This window comes from Sciurus vulgaris, assembly GCF_902686455.1.
Source record: "Sciurus vulgaris genome assembly, chromosome: X".
In the NCBI taxonomy this organism is placed as follows: Eukaryota; Metazoa; Chordata; class Mammalia; order Rodentia; family Sciuridae; genus Sciurus; species Sciurus vulgaris.
The window spans coordinates 97,669,621-97,693,010 of NC_136471.1; the positions used below are offsets into that span (position 1 = coordinate 97,669,621).

At 41.1% G+C, this 23,390-nt stretch overlaps 1 long non-coding RNA gene across 4 annotated transcripts in view; it reads left to right on the plus strand.

The window, feature by feature from the left end:
- Positions 1–7,852: 7,852 nt before the first annotated feature.
- The window catches only part of LOC306651005, a 99,383-nt gene continuing 83,845 nt past the window's right edge, over positions 7,853–23,390 (plus strand). For 2 of the 4 annotated variants that reach the window (XR_013761078.1, XR_013761079.1), the window contains exons 1-2: positions 8,177–8,389; positions 10,484–10,589. This is a non-coding gene — a long non-coding RNA (uncharacterized lncRNA). Of the gene's footprint in view, positions 7,975–8,176; positions 8,390–10,483; positions 10,590–19,964; positions 21,575–23,390 lie in introns of those variants that run through there. The other 2 variants (XR_013761077.1, XR_013761080.1) reach the window with 2 other exon arrangements.

Below are 23,390 nucleotides of genomic sequence, written 5' to 3' on the forward strand. Positions count from 1 at the left end.
TCAGAAATCTGGAGCCTATAAAAAGATTAGACTTTGTTTTTGCCCAGAGCTGCTAGGGTCTGTCTTCCCAGATCATGAGCCCTGCCCTCCCCCCATTCCCTCAGTGGGACCCTCGCAACACCACATCAGCAACATCCTGTGCTAGGATGCAGGTTAAGAGAAATAGAGATGGGAACTTCCCTTTCCCTGATCCAGTGCTTTTCAAATAAACAAGCTGAGGAGGTAGTTTACTTTGTGTCCCTCACATAGGTGAGGGAGGGGGATCCACTGTTAGGTTTTCTTTTCAGCTGGTTGCCCAATGCTATGTTCTGAGTGTCCCTACTTACTGGGGGGATGTCAGCTGAATGCTGTGGGTTTTTTTTTTTTTTCAGTGCTAGGGATTGAATCCAGGGCCTTGTGCTTGCAAGGCAAGCACTCTACCAACTAAGCTATAACCCCAGCCCTGAATCCTGTGTTCTTTTAATCAGAATCCCTTCCCCGTCTCTATCATTAGAATACTTGGATTACTGCACAGAAATCAGGAAATGAGCCCAAATTGTGTAAAAGGAAGGTCCTGGGTGGACAAATCCTATGATTCAGAAATTATCAGGTGGATGGATATATGTTAACATATTCACAGATAAGAACTGATACAACGAAGACAAAGAGAACACAAAGTGCTCATCATGAATGTTTTTATGTTGTACACTATCCTTCATTATTACTGATTCTTTGCTTCAATGAAATAAAATTAGTCAAAAAACAAATTGGCTTTCCCATCAACGAGTGGGTAAATACTTTGAACATCAATCACTCTTTTTTTATTTGTATTTGTTCTTTTTAGTTATACATGACAGTAGTCATTTTTGACATATTTATACAAACATGGAGTGTATCTTATTCTTTCAACAAATATTTATCAAACATGGGCTGGGTTGTGGCTCAGTGGTGGAGCACTTGCCTGGCATGTGTGAGGCACTGGGTTCGATTCTCAGCACTGCATATAAATAAATAAATAAAATAAAGGTCCATCAACATGTAAAAAAAAAAATTTAAAAATTTATCAAACACCTACAATGCACCAGACACCATTCCAGGTACTGATGCCACAACACTGAACAAAATGGACAACAATTCCTGCCCCAAATCCCTGCCTTCAATGAGAGTGTATTTTAGTGGGGAGAGGTGGACAATAAAAATAAATAAGATAAAAAGGGTGTTTGATGGGAATAGATGCTACAGAGGGATATGAAGCAGCAAATGGAGCTGTTGGAGCTTGGATGTCAGTGTGGATTTAGGATCACAGTGCAGGGAATATCTAAATAGTCACTCTAACCTTGGGTTTGGAGAAGTTTTGTCTTCCCTCTTGGTTGCAGTTGGCTACTGCCACCCTAGAAAGCTAGAGAAGGTTTGACACCTTGGGACCCAATTGTTGGGCAGCATCTCCGGAGATGGGAGCCAGCTACGCTATTTATTCCATTAGTAGGTTTAATGGGGTGACGTTTCTATGCATTGTAAAGAACAGCGGTCTTTGACCTGGGGGTGTAGCTCAGTGGTAGAGAGTGCTTGCCTAGCATGTGCAAGGCCCTTGGTTTGATCCCTACCACCACAATAAATAAGTAAATGAATGAATAAATAAATAAACAAATAAGTAAAAAAAAAGGTCTCTTTACCAAGGATAACATAACAAAAATACCATGAGCCAGGTGTGGTGGAGCATGCCTGTAATCCCAGCAACTTGGGAGGCTGAGGCAGGAGGATCGCAAGTTCTAAGCCAGCCTCAGCAAAAGTGAGGTGCTAAGTAACTCAGTGAGACCCTGTCTCTAAATAAAATAGAAAATTGGACTGCGGATGTGGTTTAGTGGTCAAGTGCCCCTGAGTTCAATCCCCAGTACCAAAAAAAAAAAAAAAAAAAAAAAAACCATGAGTAGACCACTAAATACTTAATTGTCAACATTTCTTCATGGGCCGGATTTTTAAGAACAATCTAATATAAAATTTGCTTTCATTCTGTTGTAACACTTTGATTAAATTTGAGGCTCTAACTGGACTATTTCTGTACATTTCCATGAGGGAAAAAGTCCAGTGAAGCCCTAAGCAGCTCCTGTTTCAAACATTTTCAAAAGTTTTTAGAGTCAAGGTATCAAGATCCAAAATGAACAGAGAATTATTTCCAGCTTTCCTTTCTTTAGAGAATTGACACTTTCTATTTCTCCTGGCACTTCTGACTGAAGAACTACTCTATTCATCTTCAAGTGGTACAGGCATCTCTCAAAAGCATTTGGTTCTCTTTTATGGATAATATACAAAGGGGATGGATTTTTGATATTGCTTGTGGGTATAGATTAGGGTCTGTCCCAGGCACATATTTCAAAATGAGTTTTTCTCTAGCAGTGGCAGCTCCAGCATTTCTCTTAAGGAAGGGCAGAGGGGCTACGTAGGATTAGAATTCAGAGATGGGGCCAGCATTGAGAGTCACAGTAGTTGGGGTTTACTCAAAGTTGCATTTGCATATCAAACACATATTTATTCAGTCTATATATTTTAGGAGGATGGCTGGAGAGGGGCTCACAGTTGGGGGAGGTTGAGAGGGTGATCACTTCCCTCCTTGACTCCTACACTACCCCTTAGGACCACAAATGCTAAATGGATTGCGACGAGTAAAGAGAATAAGGTTCCCAGGAGACTTTTGCTCCTATATCCCATATTATCATCAGAATCAGGTAGGACTTGTTCTTCATGTAGACTTGTCCTATATGAAGTTCCAAGACTAAGTTTGTTTTGGGCTCTCCTCTTCTTTCACTTCCTTGTCATTCCTTTATGGAGAGAACTGTTATGGTTTGAATCTGTGTTTCCCATCCGAAATTCATGTTGAAACTTCATCCCCAATGCAATAGTATTAAGAGATAAGGTTTTTAGGAGGTGATTAAGTCAGGAGGGTTCTGTCCTCATGGATGAGAGTACTGCTGTATAAAAGGGCTGGAGAGAACTAGAAGGCCATGATCTTGGACCTTTCAGTTTCTAGGACTATGAAAAATAAATTTCTGCTCCTATAAATTACTCAGTCTCAGGTATTTCTTTATAGCACATGAACAGACAAAGACAGTATCCTATCTGATCTTTCATCAGGTTCTTGATAATCTCAGTTTCTCAGTTAACTTGTCAGATATTTATGGAAGATACTCTATGAGCTACTAGGCAATGGGGGCTATAAAAATGAACTAGGAAGTTGAGAATGATGTAAGTTCAAGCTGGGAAAACTTCCAAACTCATTTATATTTTAATTTGGGACTACTGAAGACCAAAATATTCCTTACTTAAAGGGAGGAAGCTATTACAACCCAACAACTAGTGGCAGAATTGAATCAGTAGGGTTTATTTTAGTTTTAGGGGGCACAATATGTGCAGTGGACCCCATCCTTTATTTTTTAAAGTCATACCACCTAGGTATCATATAATCTCAAAAGAGAAGAAAAATCTCCAAGATTATTTGAACTTATTAAGATTCTAGGGCTGGGGATACAGGTCAGTTGGTAGAGTACTTGCCTAGCATGCACAAGGCCCTGGGTTCGATTCCTAGTACCACCAAAGGGAAAGAAAAGAAAAAGATTCTATGACTCTATGATTCTAAACTGCAGCAAAGTCCCATTTTGGAAAGGCCATTATATTAGGTAAATTCTAAAGATTCTTTCTGATTCCTGGATTATTCTACACTACTGTTGTCCTTCATCTATGAAAATGACTCTATCATTCTTTCTTTTTGGTACCAGGGACTGAACCCAGGGGCACTTGGCCACTGAGCCACATCCCCAGTCCTTTTTATTTTTATTTTTTAATTTTGAGACAGGATCTCACTAGGTTGCTTACAGCCTGGTTAGATTGCTGAGGCTGGCTTCAAACCTGTGATCCTACTGCCTCAGCTTCCCAAGCCGCTGGGATTATAGACATGCACCACCATATCAGCTCTATCATCCTTATACACTCTATACTTGAACATTTATTCTGCACTGGGTTCAGAAGGTGATGGGCCGCCATCAGCAGGAGTTGGTGATGATTCCTTGGTGTATGGATTTCCTAGAACTGCAAAGTACCATAGGCCAAAAACAACAGAAATTCATTGTTTCACAATTCTGAAGGCTAGAAGGCCAAAATCAAGGTGTTGGAAGGACCATGTCCCCTTTGAAACCTCTAGGAGAGAACCCTTTCTTGTCTGACTTCTGGTAGTATAAGGTATTCCTTGGCTTGTGGCAATGTAACCCGTCTTTCTGCCTTCCCATGGCAAAATTCCCTCTGTGTCTATAGCTGCACTTCTTATAAGGATACAAATCACATTGGATTAAGGGACCATTCTATTCCAGTATGACCTCTTAATTATATCTGCAATGACCTTCTTTTCCAAATTAGGTCACATTCATAGGTTTCACAGGGTAGAATTTCAAACTATCTTTTTGAGGGACACAATTTCAACCACAACACCTGGTGACCAAGTTGTCTTTGATTGCCAACCCTGAAACAGAACAAAGCAAGATTGTCCCCAGTGGGAGGACATTATGATTTTACTAACCTGATGTGCTTATCTGTTGTGCTAACCAGTCATACATATAATCATTTTATCATAGTCTTCTCTTGTTTTTGCTTGCTTCTTTCCTTCTTTTTCTTCTCTTTTTTTCAGTGCTGGGGATTGAACCTAGGGCATTACATATGCTAGGCAAGTGCTCTACCACTGAGCTACACCCCCAGCCCTTTTTATTTATTATTTTGAGACAGGGTCTCACTAAGTTACCCAGTCTGGCCTCACACTTGTGATCCTTCTGCCTAAGCCTCTGAGTAGTTGGGATTACTCTTTTTTTTTTTTTAAATCATGGAATGATATAGTTAAATAGTTGATGCTGGGAATGTTTGGAAAGATTGGGCTCAGAATAAGATATTATACTGTGAATAAGGTAAATAGTGAGGTATTAATTTTCAGTTTACCACATACCCAAAGCAAAACAAAACAAACAAATGAACAAAAACACAAGAGAGCTTACCAAAGGTTTTGTAGCTGTAGGACCTATTACAAGTATTCAGGTTTATATTTAGCTTTGAATTGTACATACACACACCTACATATATGCAAAAACACACACACATATTTTTAAGTAACTTAGCTTAGAGCATCAACATTTCTATCTGAACATTATATGGGTGGTATTGTTTCTGTCCTCATTGTCTTGTGAGATAAATGGTGACATATTTCCCTAACACAAGGAGGAGACCAATTAAAGTAATTGACATTCTGCAAATTTGAATCAATGATGTTACTCACTAATCTTAATCAACCATAGTAAAGAAAATTTAGTTCATATTTTTCCTAGAGTCAGAAGAGGAAAATGGGAAAAGAGCTATCCGGTCATCTCCCCATAAATTCATTCTTAGATACCATAGAAAAGAAAGAAATCTGCATTATATTCAGGCTAGTGGATATGAAATTATTAAAACACTTAGCAGGAGAAAATTCCTCAAGGGGGAAAGCTAACACATGAAACTTTTTCTGGGATGAGAATCAGAATGGGAGATGCCAGCAGGATTAAACTGTTAGAACAAAAACTCTTGTTTTGTTTTAATCCTACCGTTTGAATGTAGACTAGTCATTAGAGTTCCCTATCCACGGGTTTATATGGGATGTTCAGATCTCTCCTCATCAATGTCACAGACATGTCAAGAGAACTTTTGAAACCAATGGAGGGTGACATAGGATTCCTTGGGGACAGCGGGAATGTTCAGTGCACTTTCTTATTTAAAGATCAGTGAAAAATTCTCAATAGCACAGGAACTAAAAGGGGAATGTGAAACTTAATGGTGTTTGGTCAGTGGAGCAAAGGATTTGTAGTGGTGAAAGAGTGGTGAAAAGAAAACACAGAAAAAATTATTTGAATTATACTTTTTACATATCTTGTAGCACAATTCGGGATTTGAAAGGGGTTCAATTGAAATTTTGTTGCCTTAGTTTTGACCTGAACAAAAAGGATTTGCTGTTTTGTTTCTTGCTTCTTTTTATTCAAATGGGTCACACCCTCCTGGTTTTGAGAAATCTGATTGTTATCTCTCAGTTAGAACCATGCCTGATGAAGTACTCTTTCCAATTTTGGATGTTTAATCATGCCGGATTCTTATCAAAGACCTCAAGGGAGACTCCATTTGAAGGACAAAGATGATTGTCAAGTGAGCTATGGATTAGGGTCTGATTCTTGGAAATTCAATGAAATAGTTTTAAGTGAAGATAAATTTAGTAAGGTAGACAGAAAGAAACGAAATACACTTCTGGGGAATAAACAGGGCAAAGCAAACACATAGGAACTCATTAAAGGAGCAGCCAATGAGCAATTTGTAACCAATATCTGATATATAATTTAAGACCCAAAGACCACTTAATATTAACTCTGTTGCAACACACATACACCCAAGGAATCTGGCTTGCAATTGTTGTTGAGCTTGCCTTAGCTGTTTTTATTTCTTGCAAGTGTTTCTCTGGAGGCACACACAAAATGTAAGAGTAAAACCGGATTTATCAGAGGCATTTACTTGGATTAATTAGGTAATAAAAGCATTTTCAAATTGCTAATTTACTAAGCAATGTCACCGGAATGCTGAATTACTTTACTTTTATTACGAAGATCAAAAGAGATAAATGCAGGCCTAGCCACAAAACCAAAGCAAAGAGAAAAGAGGCAGCAGTCATTCTTTGCATAATTACTGGCATTTGTCATCCTTCTCTTGAAAAGGGGATCATCGGTTTTTCTAAAGACTGTTTTCTTTGCTTCAGAGTCTCTTCTCCAGAAATGTTTATCATCTACATTGTCCTCATTTACCCAGCAACACGTACAGTACTGATATACTTTTCATTAGTCAATTTAATGAATTTAATTTGGTTTGAAATGTTAATTAAAAAGTGCACATTTTATTCTTGGAAGGATGAAACTTTAAAAAGTCTTGGTTCTCAAGCATTAGGTTAAATTACTAAAAGCAGAGTTGAAAAATAGGCTTAAGCAGTGTGAAATTTAGTATTATGAGCTTGGGGTTTATTTTGATAATGAATTATTAATTAATTTTCCTATCTGTAAGACAGTAGAGGCTAAAAAATCATGGCACATATAACTTATATTCATGGAGAAAATTTTGAAGAAGAATTTAAGAGAAAACAGGAAGTTTGTCTAAAAAACACTAAAGGCTACTACACCAGATAGCTCATAACCATTAATTGAAAGAGAATTTTATTGTTTCTTGACTTAAAGAAATCTTTCCTTTGCCTGATCTAAAAATGTGCCAATCTAGAAGAAAAAGAATCCATTTTCTAAATAACTACATTTAGTAACTTACAGAAATTGACATTTTAGAATTAAGGCGAAAAGCCAAATTAAAACTCAGGAGTTCCTAATTCCTAAATTCTGAGCCCGTTTTAGGAAATACCTAAAATACACTTTAAAACGAACCAATTAATATAATTACAGTGGGCTTAAATAACACATACACACTGGATCTGTTTCTGTAAAACACAGCTGTTCTGTTATATTTATTTTGCTATTTTTTAAATTAGAAATGTGGCTTTATATACATATGTATAATACATATATGCAAAGCAACTTTTTTAAAAAGAGTGAATCTGTTGTCTTCTGCCATCATTAAATTAAAGAAAAACCCAACAGCTTTACACTAATTAGCTTGGGAATCTTATATCCATGCGTCTGACTATTACTGCGGTTTTAACATGGACAGCAGCACATCCAGGTAGTTAATGTAACAGAAACAAGGCGCAGGCAGCAACTTGCATCCCCTGGCAGTTGACATGGTAATTTCTTCGCCTCCTCTCTTGGGCTCACTCCACCCCGCTTCACGAGACCCCCTCCCCCCAAGACACGAGGCACCCTCAGGGCCCTGGAAGGTGCCCTGCGGGGAGTGAAGCGACGCCGGAAGAAGGAGCACAGAGCGTGCGGTGCCTACACCCTCTGCCGCGGGGTGAGGGCGGGCCCTTAGAGTCCCAGCGGGCTCGAAGAGCAGGGGTCGGGGCGGATCCCAGGGCCGCCCCCTGCCCTCCCCCCACCCGGGATCTGCGGCACGAGGCGCGGGGCCCGCAGCCCCCGGCTGGGCCCCGACAGGGATGGGCGGGCGGGGGGCGGAGCGCAGTGCTGCGCGGGGCGGCGGGAAAGGGGCGGGGAGGACAGCTTCAGCTCAGGCGGGCAGAGGGACGGTGGCAGAACCTGCGGGCTAGGTGGGCGACTCGCCCTCTAGGACGAAAAGGAAACAAGGGCCGCCGTTCTGAAGGAGCGAGGAGGCGCGTGGAGTCCAGGAGTCCGGCCGCTGCTGCTACCTCCAGCCGCGGGAGAAGGCGCACCGGCAGGCGCACCGGCGGCAGATGCGACCCTGCGCGCAGGTGGGCACCCTCGTGCAAGGCGCTTTGCCGGCTCCCGGGGCCACCGCGGGCCGGATGCCCTCCCTTCCAGGCCGCTGCGCTCGTGGGCGAGGGCCGGGCAGGTCCAGGGGCAGGAGAAAGGTGCACGCACGGCCCCGTGGTGTGCGCGCGTACTGCTAGGTGGGGAAGAGGTGTGGGAAAGCCGATTCCCTTAGGATCCACTCTAGAGTCACCGTCCCCCACCCCCACCCCCACCCCGTCCCCTCGGTAGGAGCTCAACCCCGGTGCGGCTTTGGAGAACTGCGACCCCCTTTCCCGCAATCTCGGTAGTGTGTGCGGGTCACCCTCCCTTCACATCCACACCCAGCAACCATCAGGACTCCCCTGCTCCGGGCCCGCTTAATCGTAGGGACCTTAAGAGGAGAGACTGGTGGCAGGACCAGCCAGGGCGTGTGCGGGGAAGGTTGGAGTTGCTGGAGTATTGTGTGCTGGCGCCTGTGCCTTCTCCCAGGGGCTCCCTCACGCTTTCAGGGCCAGGGCGGAGGTGGCGGAGGTGGCGGGGGTGGGGGAATGGGGGAATGGGTATGCTAAACTTATCTCCAAGGGTTGGCTGCGCACATGCCCTTGGCGCCTGTTCACGTTTGGGCGACGGTTTAATGGCACGTGGGAGCAGTATTAGTCACTGGCGGGTCCCCGAAGACCCTCTTGGGATGGCCCAGCGCGTGTTCGGTGTTGGGAGGGAAGGGAGCGTGTTGTGTGTGAACGTCCCTCCTAGGGAGGAGGGGAATATTTCAAGGAGACTTGATTTTCTTGAATTCGCTGCAATTCTATTCGCCAAAACAGGCTTTCGGGGCGTTAAAGTGAATTACGGGTAAGGGGGATCTCTGGTGGCGGTGAAGAAGCCATGGGGTTTGTGGGGTAGCGGCCCGACTGGCTAGGTGGCGCTTCTGGCGCTCTCACCTAGGTGGGGGGTGGTGCTTGTGTGTTTGGCTTAAGGTGCTGGAGCTGGGGCACTTGTCCTGGGTAGACGGTGGGACTCGGAAGAAGGTAAAGGCTGCGCTGCGCGGTGCGGTTTTTCTCAGTTAACTCTAGGATTTCAGTGTTTGTCCGTCTTTTTCCCTCCGACGCACAAACCCCTCTTTCATCTCAAGGCCGCTTGAACTCACTGATAGTTTTTCATGAATTTTTCTTCTTCTGCTTCTTTCCATTTTTTTTTTTTTTTTTAAGGAAAGAAGCTTTACCTGTATTAAAGCCCCATGGGGCGTTCGGGAGATCTTTCGGCATTTGTTTGCATTCAAATCAGGGGTGGGGAGGACATTATGACGAAAACACCCCACTAACTCTGCCTGGACAAAGCTCTAGTTCAAGGCAGAAGTAGTACCATTTCGTTTCATTTAAAAAATTTATCTAGGTACTGGGGATTGAGCCTGGAGCACTTTACCACTGAGCTACATCCCCAGTCTTATTTATTTTAATTTTTTTAATTTTTGAGATATGGTCTCTCTAAATTGCCGAGGCTCGAACTTGCCTCCTGAGTCGCCGAGATTAACAGGCATGCACCACCGCTTGGTTGTATTATCTTTTTTTTGGGGGGGGAGGTGCTGGGGATTTGAACCCAGGGCCTTGTGCTTACACGGCAAGCACTCTACCGACTGAGCTATCTCCCCAGCCCCTTGTATTATCTTTTTAAACAGAAATTTTACGACCTCGTGATAAAGTAATCTTAGCTTGTCCCTCTCTTCTCTTCTTTTCATTGCGGTAATTTACAGAATTCTTAATTCTTCGATTAACAAAGTGAGCAAGTTGTCTTCCAATTTTACACGACAGGTCTTGAAATGGCTGTTAAGTTGTGTTCTGTGACTCCATCTCTTAGTGAACTGATCACGGAGGGCTGTGTAGTTGATGACCCTGGACTTAGGTATGTTACTCTTTCTAATCAAATAATTTATCAAACTATTTAGGGAGAGGGATGCCTTAAAAATTTCCACAGAGGAGAAAGAACGCGTCTTTTGGAGCAAATATTTTGCTACCCCCCCATTGTTCCTGTTACATGCCTGGAAAAGATGCATTGTTTTGATGAATAATGCATGGTTTATTTCTCTTTAATGTCTACAGGTGGCAGTGTAGAAGCCAAAACGGGAGCTTCCAGAAGTAGTTTCTGAAAAATAAAGAGTTGTGAATGTACATGAGTAAGCAAGCACAGGAATCTGAAAAACCACAGGTATGTAGGACAATTAATCCGCCTATTTGGCTTTATAATTATTGCCTTCCAGTAGGACTAGCCATTTGCTCTTAAGCTCAATATTTTGATATTAATATAGGCTTTTATGAAGTGAAATGTATTTTGAGGTAATCTCGAGTTAAACAAGTATAATCTATTTCAGACAACGTATTTAAATAAAAATATTGCATGTCATCGTATTACCTCTATTGTTCTAAGTGAGAAGCATTGTTTTCCCAGTGCGACCACGTGGCTTTGCTTTTAACCAGTTGTTGTTTGATAACTTTTTAAAAATACTTTTCCTGGATCTGTATAAAACTGCCCATTGGTTCTGAACAATTTTGTTTGGGGTACTGTTAGGGGTTACCTTGTTGAGCCAATTTAAATATATATTCGTTTAATAAAGTTGCCTCTCACTGTTGACTTGATATCACACTGATCAGAATATAGATGCATCAGGAAGCTTCTTTTAAACCAGCCTGTTTTTACAAAAAAAAGATTTTTTGGGGGTCTTAGGGATGGATCCAAGGGACTTTACCTCTGAGCTACATCCCCAGCACTTTTTATTTTTTGAGACAGGATCTCTTTAAGTTCCTGAGGCTGTCCTTGAACTTTTAATTCTGCCTCAGCCTCTGGAGTCCTGTGCACCACTGTGCACAGTCCTTCTGTTTTTAATCTTGGCATTTTTCTACTATCTGGCTGCTTTTCATCCCACTAATTTGCCCACTTCACTGAAATAAGGAGGGCTTTTCTTAAAATTTATTTTTCATTTATTTATTTAGTTTTTGCTACTGGGGATTGAACCCAGGGGTTCTTTGTCACTGAGCTGCATCCCTGGCCCCTGGGATTTTTTTTTTTTTTTAATTTTGAGACAGTCTCCTAAGTTTCTCAGGCTGGCCTGGAACTTGTGATCCTTCTGTCTCTGCCTCTGATAATACAGGCTGCCAGTATTCTTGGCCCCATTTTCCATTTCGAATAGTGTATAAATATTCTATATAAATATTCTAACTTCTCATCCTCATGAACACTTGTTAATTTCTGTTTTTTGATAGTAGCCATTCTAATAGGTATGAGGTGGTCCTTCTGGTTTTAATATACATTTCCTGGTGAGTAATGATGTTGAATGCCATTTCATACACTTAATGAACATTTCTATATTCTTTTGTGAAGTGCCTGTTCTTTTGCCCACTTGCGAATTGTTTTTTTTTTTTTATTTCTTAAGAATTATATTCTGCATGAGTCTTTTGTCATATATGTATATATAAAACAAATATTTTCTGTGGTTTGCTTTTTTCACTGTGTTACGAGTGTCTTGATGTTTTTAATGAAGCCCAGTTATCAATTTTTATGGCTCTTGCCTTTTGTTGTATTTAGGAAATATTTTGCCTCCTTTGGGTGGATTTCCCCTCCCCTCCCCTCCCCTCCCCTCCCCTCCCCTCCCCTCCCCTCCCCACTCCCCCTCCCCTCCCTTCCCTCCCCACTCCCCCTCCCCTCCCCTCTCTCCCTCCCCTCTCCCTCCTCACTCCCCCTCCCCTCCCTTCCCCTCCCCACTCCCCTCCCCCCCATTCCCCTTTCCCCCCCACTCCCCTTCCTTTCCATCTGCCCTTTGACCACAGACACCTGTGACAGGTGGAGCCTGATTCCAGCTGCCAGGATGAACTTGCAGCCCACCACACAGAGGTTGGCTCCATGTGGATGGTGTGAAGCAGAGCATTCTGAGAACATCCTTTACAATTAGTATCTCTGCAGCCCCTGAGCCTGGGAATGCTAGCTGGTACCATGGGACTAGGGAAGACTACTGGACCTGGGGTCCTCAGATTTTTTTTTTTTTTTTTTTTTTTTTTTTTGGTCGTGCTGGGGATTTGAACCCAGGGCCTTGTGCTTGCAAAGCAAGCACTCTACCAACTGAGCTATATCCCCAGCCCAGAGTTATTTTTTAAAACCTTTTTAGTTATGAAAAAGATGAAGACAATTTATTTGGAAGATGGAATAAATTAGCAGCTACAGGTTGAATATGCCTTATTGGAAATACTTGGGAACAGAAGTGTTTTCATGTCTTGGAATATTTGGATATACATCATCTATCTTTGGGATGGGACCCAAGTCTAAACAGTAAATATATTTGTTTCATATACACCTTATATACATAGCCCAAAGGTAATTTAAAACACTGTTTTTGCTAGGCATGGTGGCACGTGCTTTATAATCCCAGCTGTTTGAGGCAAAGCAGGAAGGTCACAAGTTCAAGGCCAGTCTTAGCAAATTAGGGAGACCCTTAGCAACTTAGTGTGATCCTGTCTCAAAAAAAAAATGAAAAAAGCTGGGGGTATAGTTCAGTGGTGTAGCACTGCCTACCATGTGTGAGACTCTGCGTTCAGTCTCAAGCACTGTCAAACAAAACCCCAACAACAGAAGAATCCAATATTTTTAGTGCATCTATATTTTCACGCTGACCCATCACAGGAGGGTAGGTGTATAATTTTTCAGATTGTTGGAGCATTTTAGATTTTGGATCAGGGATGCTTAACTTGTGTAAGCATATTTCAGATATGTGCCCTACAAATGGAAGTGTGATATTCTTTATTACAGCAGGTGCATAAAGCGGGTTTGGAAAAAAATGTATTTTTTCAGTAAGATCAATGGACATACATGTTATTGCTAAAGTGACCCCCATTGTTGTCTACACCTGTTGCTGATTATGTACTCAGGGCCCTTCTGGAGTGGGAGGAATCACAGGGAAGCGTGGTGAAGATTTAGCAAAAGGAAAGAATGTGGCAAAATGGGAGGATGTTCACACTTCCTGTATCCCCAAGGACCACCATTGCTGTCAATTAGAGCTACTTTTCTTTAGATGCTGAAATTTTAATGTCCCTCAGGATTCTGCCATTCTTTAGCTTTTTCTCCTCTGCATCTTTTCCCTGAATACCTTGCATTCTCCCCCCCCCCCCCCCACTTTTTTTTTTTTTTGGCCAGGGAGGAGGGAGGTGGTTACTGGGGATTTAACCCAGGGGTGCTTTGCTGTATCTCCAGCCCTTTTTATTTATTTATTTTTTTAGTTCGAGACAGGGTCTCATCTTACTATGATGCTTAGAGCCTCTAAGTTGCCGAGGCTGGCTCTGAACTCAAGATCCTCCTGCCTGTGCCTCATGAGTGGCTGGGATTATAGGCATGTGCCACCATGCTGGGCTTCATATTCACTTTCATCACTTGAACTGCCTCCCTTTCCTTGTCCCATGTTCTTAGATCCCCTCAGGTCATTATCTCTTGCTTCTACAACTCTCCCAACTTGGGGTCCTTAACTGCCTCCTGGACATTTCCCTCTGGATGTCCCACAAGTGCCTTCATAAGAAACATGGATGGTGCCTTTGCAGTCTGCTCTTCTCCTTTCCTGCCTTAATTAACATATTTATCCTGAATCTAGGATTCTGAAGTAGAAATCTTGGCACTGGCCCCAATCTTCCCACACAACTTTCATCACCCTCACAGCCCATATTTAGTTGGTCGTCAAGGCTTCTGAGCCTTTTTCTCCTCTGTCTCTGAAACATCTTTCAAAGACATCTCTTCCCCCTTATTCACTGTCATGTGGTTCAGGTTCTTTAATCCTCCTTTAGGATGTAGTAATAGCCTCCCAACTGGTCTCCCTGGTTTGTACTCTTGCCTCAAATCCATCTTCCACTTGTCATCAGCTTTCTTTCCTTAAAACAGATTTAATCATGCCATTTCCTCCTTAAAGATGATTTGTGACTCTCCACTGCCTACAAGAGGCATTCAAATCCCATAGCATGATTTACAATATGAGACCCTTCGTTATTTGCCTCCCATCTGTTTTTCCTGCTCCTTCATCTGCCATCTCCGCCCTACACTCCATCTGTCCTAAACTATTTTCCATTCCTAGAACATTCCTTGAGTTCTTTCCTGCGTCTATGCTTTTGCACATGCTGTTTCTTCTACTTCTGACATGCTGGCCTGTCTACCTGGCAAATTACTGTTTTTCCTTTAAGAACCAGCTCAGATGTGGCCTCTATTAGTCTGAGTAGACCTTGTTACTCATCTCTTTTAGTGTGGTTAAAGGGAAGTAACTATAATTGCAGGCATTATTGTGTGTTAATCTTTGTATCCCTATTAACTACTGGCAATACATGAAATTTATAAGGTATTTAGTAAATGTTCCTGGAATGATGAGTCCATTCTCAACTATATCAGTTAGATCTTGCTGCTTACCAACATATCAGTTTAGTTAGGAATTTTAAACCACCAAGTTACTTAGCTCTTTATTTTTGGGTTGGCAAGACTCAGTTGGGTGGTTCTTTGGATTGGGTAGGTTTTCTGATGTGGACCAAGTTCACTCATCTGTCTATAATCTGCTGGGTGGGTTGGGGACTGGCTCTTCTAGGATGGCCTCAGTTCTGTTATGTTCTTTTTGGTCTCCAGCTTGTTCACACTTTGACTGGCAGGGCTCTAAGAACAAGAGCAGAGGCATACAAGGAGTTTTGTCCAGGAGGCTTAGATTTGCAACAGAATTCCTCTGAATTCTGTTAGCCAAAGCAAGTCACAAAGCCTGCCCTGATTGAGGAAATGGGGAAATAGATCCCATCTCTTAATGGGGAGGAGCTACAGTCACTTTGCAAGAAACTTGGGCTGAGAGAAGAATTGCAGTAGTTTCTTCAGGCCATCTGGTAGCAGAAATGTTTCACTAGGAGGATGATTCTAAGTAACCAGCAGGGTGCGCAGTTCTGACCTGACTCATGCATCTAATTCTACCTTAGATGAGTCCTGCATTCTCTGTTGGCCCTCCCCTCCAATCCTCAACCCTGATCCTCTTATCCAAAACAAATTTAAGGCATCTCCAATCTCCTTTTGGCCTTGATGTTCTGGGTAAGCCAAGTGGAAACCATTGATGTTGTGAGATGAGGAAGAAGCTCTTCAGTACTGGAGCAAGGAGAAACACTTTTCTTGCCTCTTCATTATGGAGGCTTCTGTGGCTAGCTCTGGTGTAAGAGACCTAATTGTGGAGCACCCTTAAGCATTTGCCATTGATTCACCTCATTTGATTTTAAGGGCATTTTCTGGGACAGTGTCAGGATATGAAAAGTGATGTGATTGATGGGGGCTATTCATCTTTGTCCCCCCTTGCTACATATGAAAATTAAGTTATTGACCAACTGAGAAACAGTAGTCAGTAGTTTACCCAGTCTTAAATATCTGCATGCTTCCTGAGTGTTAAAAACCATTCCAGGTGGAAACATGAATTTAAATGTTTCTGATTTCAGAGATCCTTTTGAGGACTAGAGTACATTAGTTATATACATCTAGGAATTTAATTGAAATCTGCTAAAACATACATGACACCACCCTGGTTTTCCAGAGATATCATAATCTCTTTGGATAATTTTGCCCAGGACTAGGCTTTAGAACACATTTTAGTTAGAAGTAGTTAAAAAGAAAGCAAAGAGGGCTGGGGTGTAGCTAGTTCAGAGTCCTTGCTTAGCATATGTGAGGCCCTGGATTCCATCCCTAGCACAGGAAAAGAAAAAAGATTCAAATTTTACCTCATTAGTGTCCGTTTCTATTAATCCTAAAGATGTAGAATCATGACGTGACCAAAAGGCAGAAAGGACTGAGAGGCACTTAAGGGTCTGGAAGATCCCTCATGACTGCACGGTTATCTCTCACTATCTCTGCCACTCTTAGATTGGCCATTGGCACAGCTGGAGGCATGAAAAATCCACAGCCTGAGTAATCCTCTACCAAAATAACAAGCTGCACTCTTTGAGGATGAAAATAGAATTTTAACTTATGTTAAAAAATATGTTCTCAAAAATTTTTTTCTTATGGCATGTGTTTCATTTTTCAGAGAACAAAAGATTTTGTTATCTCACCATACCCATTTATAGATCAGTTACTTATGGGGTTCCTGTATAATATTTGTTTTACTTAAAATGGCAACATAAACTCAGTTGGCCATATTTCGGTATTTTTGTAAGACCACAACAAATTGTTAGCAAATCAATGTTTCTATGTGACTTTAATAAATGATCAAATAAAGGTATTTTAAGAGTATAGGATACTAACTGAGCTAGCATATTCTGGTACTCATGCTTTGTTTTTCTTAGAGCTGTTTATTCTCAGTGTGTTGCACAATAGGAAGTCTTCCTAAGTATACTTATGGATGTTTAAAAACATAGTATGTATGCATATATGCATAAATGAGTATGTCTATATGTACTAATACCATACATATATCTATATAGGTAAGTAGACAATTCACACATCTGCTTGTATGGAGTAAACTAACAAGCTATATGCAAATCATAAATAAATGTGGAACTGATGTTGGAATTTCCTTCTAGGAGAGTAACTGAATTCTATTGTAGATTATTAGTTGAGTATATTTACATTGAGGGTTGGTAAATGGCTAATGAGTTCAAGGTGGTAGAAGGAACCTTACTTAGGTGCTACAGTGAATGGTGTTAATGGATATACGCTTGGCTTTTACAAGGAGATTTTAAACCATACACATTTAAGATGGACTAGTTGGTAATCAGTCACTCTTGTATCCTTTGAATACTAATTTCTACATTGGAAAATATTTAAAATGATTTGTAAATATTCTAGTCTTGTTCCTCATTAATGATGTTAGCAATTTTTTTTTTTTTTTGCAATACTATACTAGGGATTGAACCCAGGGGGCACTCTACCATTGAGTTACATTCCCAGTTCCTTTTTATTTTTTATCTTTCATTTTGAGATGAGTCTTGCTAAGGTGCTGAGGCTGGCCTTGAATTTGTGATCCTTCTACCTCAGCCTCCCAAGTGACTGGGATTACTGGTATGTGCCACCACACCTGGCTAGAATTTTTTTTTTTTGTTGTTGTGACATTTTCAATAAGTTTAACTTATGTATGCAGGCTTGGGCACAGAGGCCGAGGTCTGCATTCCTGGCTACAGAAACTACTTTGCTTATCCAACAGCCCAGCTGTGTGTGCAGGAGGGTCTTGGACTGTGCTTTGATAATAAAAAGAAAAGCAAAACCTGGCAGGTATTCCATGAGGAAAATATAGTGGAGGAGGACAATGGAGTCTTAATCATTAACTTCCTCAAGAGAAAGGTATGGCAGTTTCAGTTAGTCCCAATTCTTCAGATTAATGCAGGATGATGTTTTTTCTTGGAACAGCTGTGCAGAGTCAAATGTCATGTGTACTGTGGTAACACCTTGTATCTTAGTGACAAAGAGTCCACAGACAGTACCAGCAGTTGTCCTTTCCTTACCCCCAGAGGTAGCAATGTGGGTTCTTTTCCTATAGTCTCCATTGCTCATGTTGATGACATTACATGTTCTTATGTTATGATGGGGAGTTCTGGGACACACAAATACCTGACTGACTATTGGGGTTCAAATGACAGTCTGGCCACACCTTTCCTTTGACCATGTTCCTGCTGTGCCTGTGAACATCAGGTGTAGTCACTGGGTATGTGTGTGGGGTGCTCTTTTTAGTGATAGCAGTTTTGGTAAGAATGAATACCTAGTATGCTGTATTTTGCATCACTCTCAGCGGAAAAAAAATTACTTAAAAAAACTAAATATTTCATCAAGAGCTTTGACCTTAGACTTGATATGTCCTTGTACTGGCCCAGCGTTGAACTCAGAAGGCTGGATTAGAAGTCAGGGGGCGGGGCTGGGGATATAGCTCAGCTGGTAGAGTGCTTACCTTGCAAGCACAAGGCCCTGAGTTCGATCCCCAGTACTGCAAAAAAAAAAAAAAAAAAAAAAAAGTCAGGGGGCGGCTGTTGTCATCTTCTAAGCTGCTGTGGTAACTGGGTACATTTTTATTGCTCTGAGCCTCATTGTTATCATCTTAACATGAGGGTTGGAATGCTGATCTCTGCAGTCCCATCTTCTGACACACTCCAGTATTAATACTGTGGGTTTGTCCCCTCACTTCAATTTCAGTGAAATCCTACCATAAAACTATCACTGGGATTAACAAAACCTGCTTGTGTAAAATGTAGAGTTGTATTATTATGTTAATGAAATAGTATTGATGGCCAGGTGGAAACCAGGAGGTAATTTCCATCGCAGTATTTAGCTTTTTTGTTTTTTGGTACTGGGGATTGAACCCAGGGCCTCAAGGATGCCAGGAAAGTGCTCTACCACTTAAGCCACATCCCCAGGTCCTATATTTTTCTTAATTTTGGTTAATTTATTTTTCTAGTATAGTTCTTTGGATTGCCTTTTCAAATGGATTCTAGTTGTCTATTGAAATTTCCCAACTTTTCCTCTATTTCCTGTTTTTTTTCTTAGTTCTTTTATTAATCATGGTTATTTAAAAGGTCTTGTTTAAATGGGTGTGGGGTATGCACACCTATAATCCCAGTTGAGGATTCCAAGTGCAGACCAGCCTCAGCAACTTAGTTGAGACCCTGTCTCAAAATTTAAAAAAAGTGAAAGTGTTAGGGATGTAGCTCAATGGTAAAGTGCCCCTGGGTTCAATCCCCAGTACAAAAAATAAATAGATACAAAGATCTTGTCTACTAAATCCAACGTCTGGGTCATCTGAGTCTTCATCTGAAGTCATTTTCTCTCTTGAATATTGGTTACATTTTCTTGCAGTTCTGTTAATTTGTATTGAACATCATGTCTAAAAGAATGTTACTAGCTCTAGATTATATCTTCTTTTACAGAAGATTGCTTCCTTTCCTCTGTAAGGTAAATAAATATGTTGAGGAACTGACCACCTTCACTCGGATGAGAATTAAGCTAAGTCAAGGCCAGTTTGTGGTTTTTAGGAAGACTCACTGTAACTGTGGTTGACCTCCTTTGGAGGTCTTGAGTTTAGCCCGCTGCCCCCTTTTGCAGTTGGTCATGGATACTTCCACTGTAGTAAAACGTTATTTCTGAAACAATGTAGATCTGGAGGAGACTCTACTGTGCTTTGTAGAAACCCTCAGCTTAGTATTTCAGCCTTCTCCCAGGTCCAGAACTGAGCAAATGGAGGATTTCCCATCTGTCACCTTAGCCTTTGTGTGTTCACCATAAAGCTTTGCTAGCTCTCTCTTTCTCACTAAAAATTCTTTCCCTTGGCAAGACTCAACAGTGTGAGCCCAGAGTTTCCAGATGCCCAGAGGGAAGAAAATCAGAATGTCAGTTTACCTCAATATGGCTCCTTTCTTCAGGCATTCCTGTCTTTGAGTCCCTTATAGTCTAATGGAAGCCATAACAGACTGTTTTTCTTCATAAACCAAGTCAGATGGAATTTACAGTTTCCTAATATACATCATTTGTATGTCCTCATCTATTCTCATGGAGTCTTCTGTTTAAGCATTACACATTTTTCAGCTTTGAGATAAAAAGTAGTTTTGGTGGTAAGCACCTGCTGACTCATTACAATATTTCCAAAGGAGGAAAATGGGAATACTTAGACAATATGGTTCTCTTCAAAATATTTTCATTGTACTTTTTTCCATTTTTCAATTTAAATTTGTCTAGAAAATACTTTGTAGGTAGAAGATGGTAATGGAGGCAGTTTCAGTTGGTTTAAAGCTCTCAAATAGATTCCTTATTGGGCACATTTACTTCTTTTTTTGGTAGTAAAATGATGCATGACTGTCGTTACAAGTCCTCCCATTTGGGTGGAGAATTTGCTCCAGAGAATTCTAGTACCACTAATAGGCAGTGTCCATATGGTTCACACATGTAAAAACAAGAGAACGAGCCCCTCAAATTACTTAAAGTTGAACCATTTCATTGTTAAGGAGCAAGTCTCTTGTTAACTTCTGTTTGAAGCTGTGTAAGACTTGGCTGGGCCAAGAGCCCTAGGGCTGGTGGAGGCCCTGAGTTCTCATGTTGGCTCTACTTCCCATAAGCCATCTTTTCTGCAAGGGGCCTCTGTTTCCTCATGCTGAGAATGAGGACACCAGTATGCAGGCATGTGTCCCCTAATAAAGTGGATAAGTTCTGAGAAATGCATCATTAGGTATTTTTTTGGTCACTGTAAATGTCATAGAGTGTACTTACATACACCTAGATGGTATAGCCAAGTATTATGTACTGTGCATGATTGTACGTGCTGGACTTTTATTTGACTGGAAGTGCTGTGGTTTGTATATGCCAGCATCACCACAAACATGTGAGTAATGCATTGTGCTATGCTTAAAACTGGCTGGAATTTTTTCAGCTCCCATTATTGACAGAAACATCCTTATGTGGCACATGACCGTAGCTGAATCCTAATCCTTTCTGTCTCTGCACTTTGGATTCCAATGAATCATTCATCACTTGGAAATTAAGGTTGTATTTGGCTTTCAATAAACTGTATTGCCAGCATCAATTAAAAGAATAAAACTATGCAAGTTTCTTTTGAGTCTTTCAAATGTTTTGTTTGTGATGCCTTATAGGGAAATTGAAGCTATGTGTCAGTGTCTAAGAAACAGCATGAAAACAACAACAACAAAATAGTAATATTTAATCCTGGGTTCCCAGATTTAAGTCCCAGGTTTGTCATTTAGGGCCTTGGGCCTCCAACCTTTATAAGCCTCAGTTCCTCAACTAGAAAATGATTGAATAGTACCTTACCTGTCTCATAGGGCTGTTGTGGGGATTAAATAAAACTACTTCATGTGTGAAGTCTCTGCTCTAAATAGTAAAGAGTTATAAAAACATCAATTATCATTAGGACTAATGATGCAACCCTTGTCAGCAGTAGCCATCTGTTTGTTGTGGCTGTCACTGTCAAAAGCAAGATGTGAAAATGGCTCAAGGGTATTTAAATTATATACACCTTTACTTTTGTTCATGCCTCACTTTTTTTTTTGGTTCATGTTTTTCTGGTAGGTAATCTGACACTGTTCAAGGTCTGAACTGTCTCCTTGAAGCCATTGAAATGTAGTGCTGAAAAAGACAGCTGGATCATCTTATCAAATCTCCCTATTTTAAAGATGCAGCTTAGGAAGTTTAACTGACTTGCTGAAGGTAACAGCTGCTTCAAGGTAAAACCGTAATTAAGATTTTTACTCTTGGTTTAAAACCTGATTTGTACAATTACTTCTGTGGTTTTGATCAGACCAGAAGAAATGAAGGAAATCTCTTTGGTTTTCAAAAAGTGGGGTTCTCCACTTCCCTCCTACTTACCTATTCTGTTTCTGGCACCTCTCCCTAGTTCAGAGAATGGGGTCCTCCAGTTCTCACCCATGACTGATACCCCCAACTGTGTTCTTTTTTTAATTAAAAATATTTTTTTGCTTCTTTACTCACAGGTATCTATACAAAGCAGGAAGCACTATTGTATATCTTTATTTATTTGTGGTGCTCGGGTTCAATCCCAGGACTTCATGCATGCCAGGCAGACACTCTTCCTCTGAGCTACATCCCTAGCCTCTGGGCCCTGTTCTTCATTATGACCCATTTTTGCCTCTGTCAGGACATATTCTGTCATACTGTGTCATTGTTTCCTTTTCTGCTGGTTCTTTCCTTGATCTACAAATGTGTAGAAGCTCATAGAATTTATACTTCACCCTATATACAGCTTTTTCTTGATACTTACTATTGGAAAGAGAAACTGGTGAGCAATCAGTTTTTTCAACTTCTTCATTCCTTATGTGGTAATGTACACACACAGTGACTTGTGCTCAGAGAAGTTCCCTGCGTCCTATCTTGCCTTGCTCCTTTCTCATTCCATGCTTCCCTCTTGTCTTCCACCTCTACCCCCACTCTATTTTTTAAAAAATATTTTTATAGTTGTTCATGGACATAATATCTTTATTTTGTTTGTTTGTTTATTTTTTATGTGCTCCTGGGGATTGAACTCAGTGCCTCACGCATGCTAGGCAAGTGCTCTACCACTGAGCCACAACCCCAGCCCTCTGCTCTGGAGAAATGACATTATTCTCCAGAAGAATTCAATGCACAGATTCCTCCCTCCCCATTCTGCCTCTCTGTGCCTATGCTCACTGCTATGATGGATGGCTTGCCCACACCTTTGAACCATGCTGAGCCTTGTCTTTTCAGTCCCTTACTTGCCTTCTCTTCCATAAACAATTGACTCAAACACCCTCTTTAGGGAACCCTTCCAGCAATTTTAGTTATAGATCCATAGAACTTTAAAGCTCCCTCTAGTAGCCCTGATTTCAATGCCATTGGGATTCTACTTCATCCCAGACTCTAGTGAGTGCCTGGTGGCCTGAGACCGTCAGATTTACCCCTGTGGAACTTGGCCTTCAGTTAGTGCTGAATAAATGATGGGGAATAGTCATTTATTTAAATATACTTCCTGTAGTTAAGCACTTTTCTTTAAATGACTGAGTGTTGATCAGCCATGGGGAGGATCCAAGATCAGAAAATAGACATTCACAATGGATGACTTTGTTGGGGGAATCTAGCATGTCAGCAGTTTGAATTATTAAGTATTGAATTATTTTCTATCAAGTACCACAGTATGGTATATAAATAATGGCCCTTCAAGGATGTCCATGTCCTGATCCCTGGAACCTGTGAATATATACATAGCGAAGGGGAATTTAAGTTTGTTGATGGAATACAGTTTGTTACTCAGGTGATTTTAAAGTAGATTATCTGGATAGGCCCAGTGTAATCCTGAGGGTCCTTAGAAGTGGTTCTAAGAAGTAGGAACTCCTTCTAGCTGATTCCATGGACTGCTGAGGGTCTTAAATTGCCTTGAATATTATCTCTAGTTAATGCCTCATTGAGGTAGTCTTTTCTATAAGAGATATAATTATATCCATTTTCTGTGATATTAGCTATAATGAAAGAAAGGTACTTTTATTGAATGCTTATGAGAGTTGGATG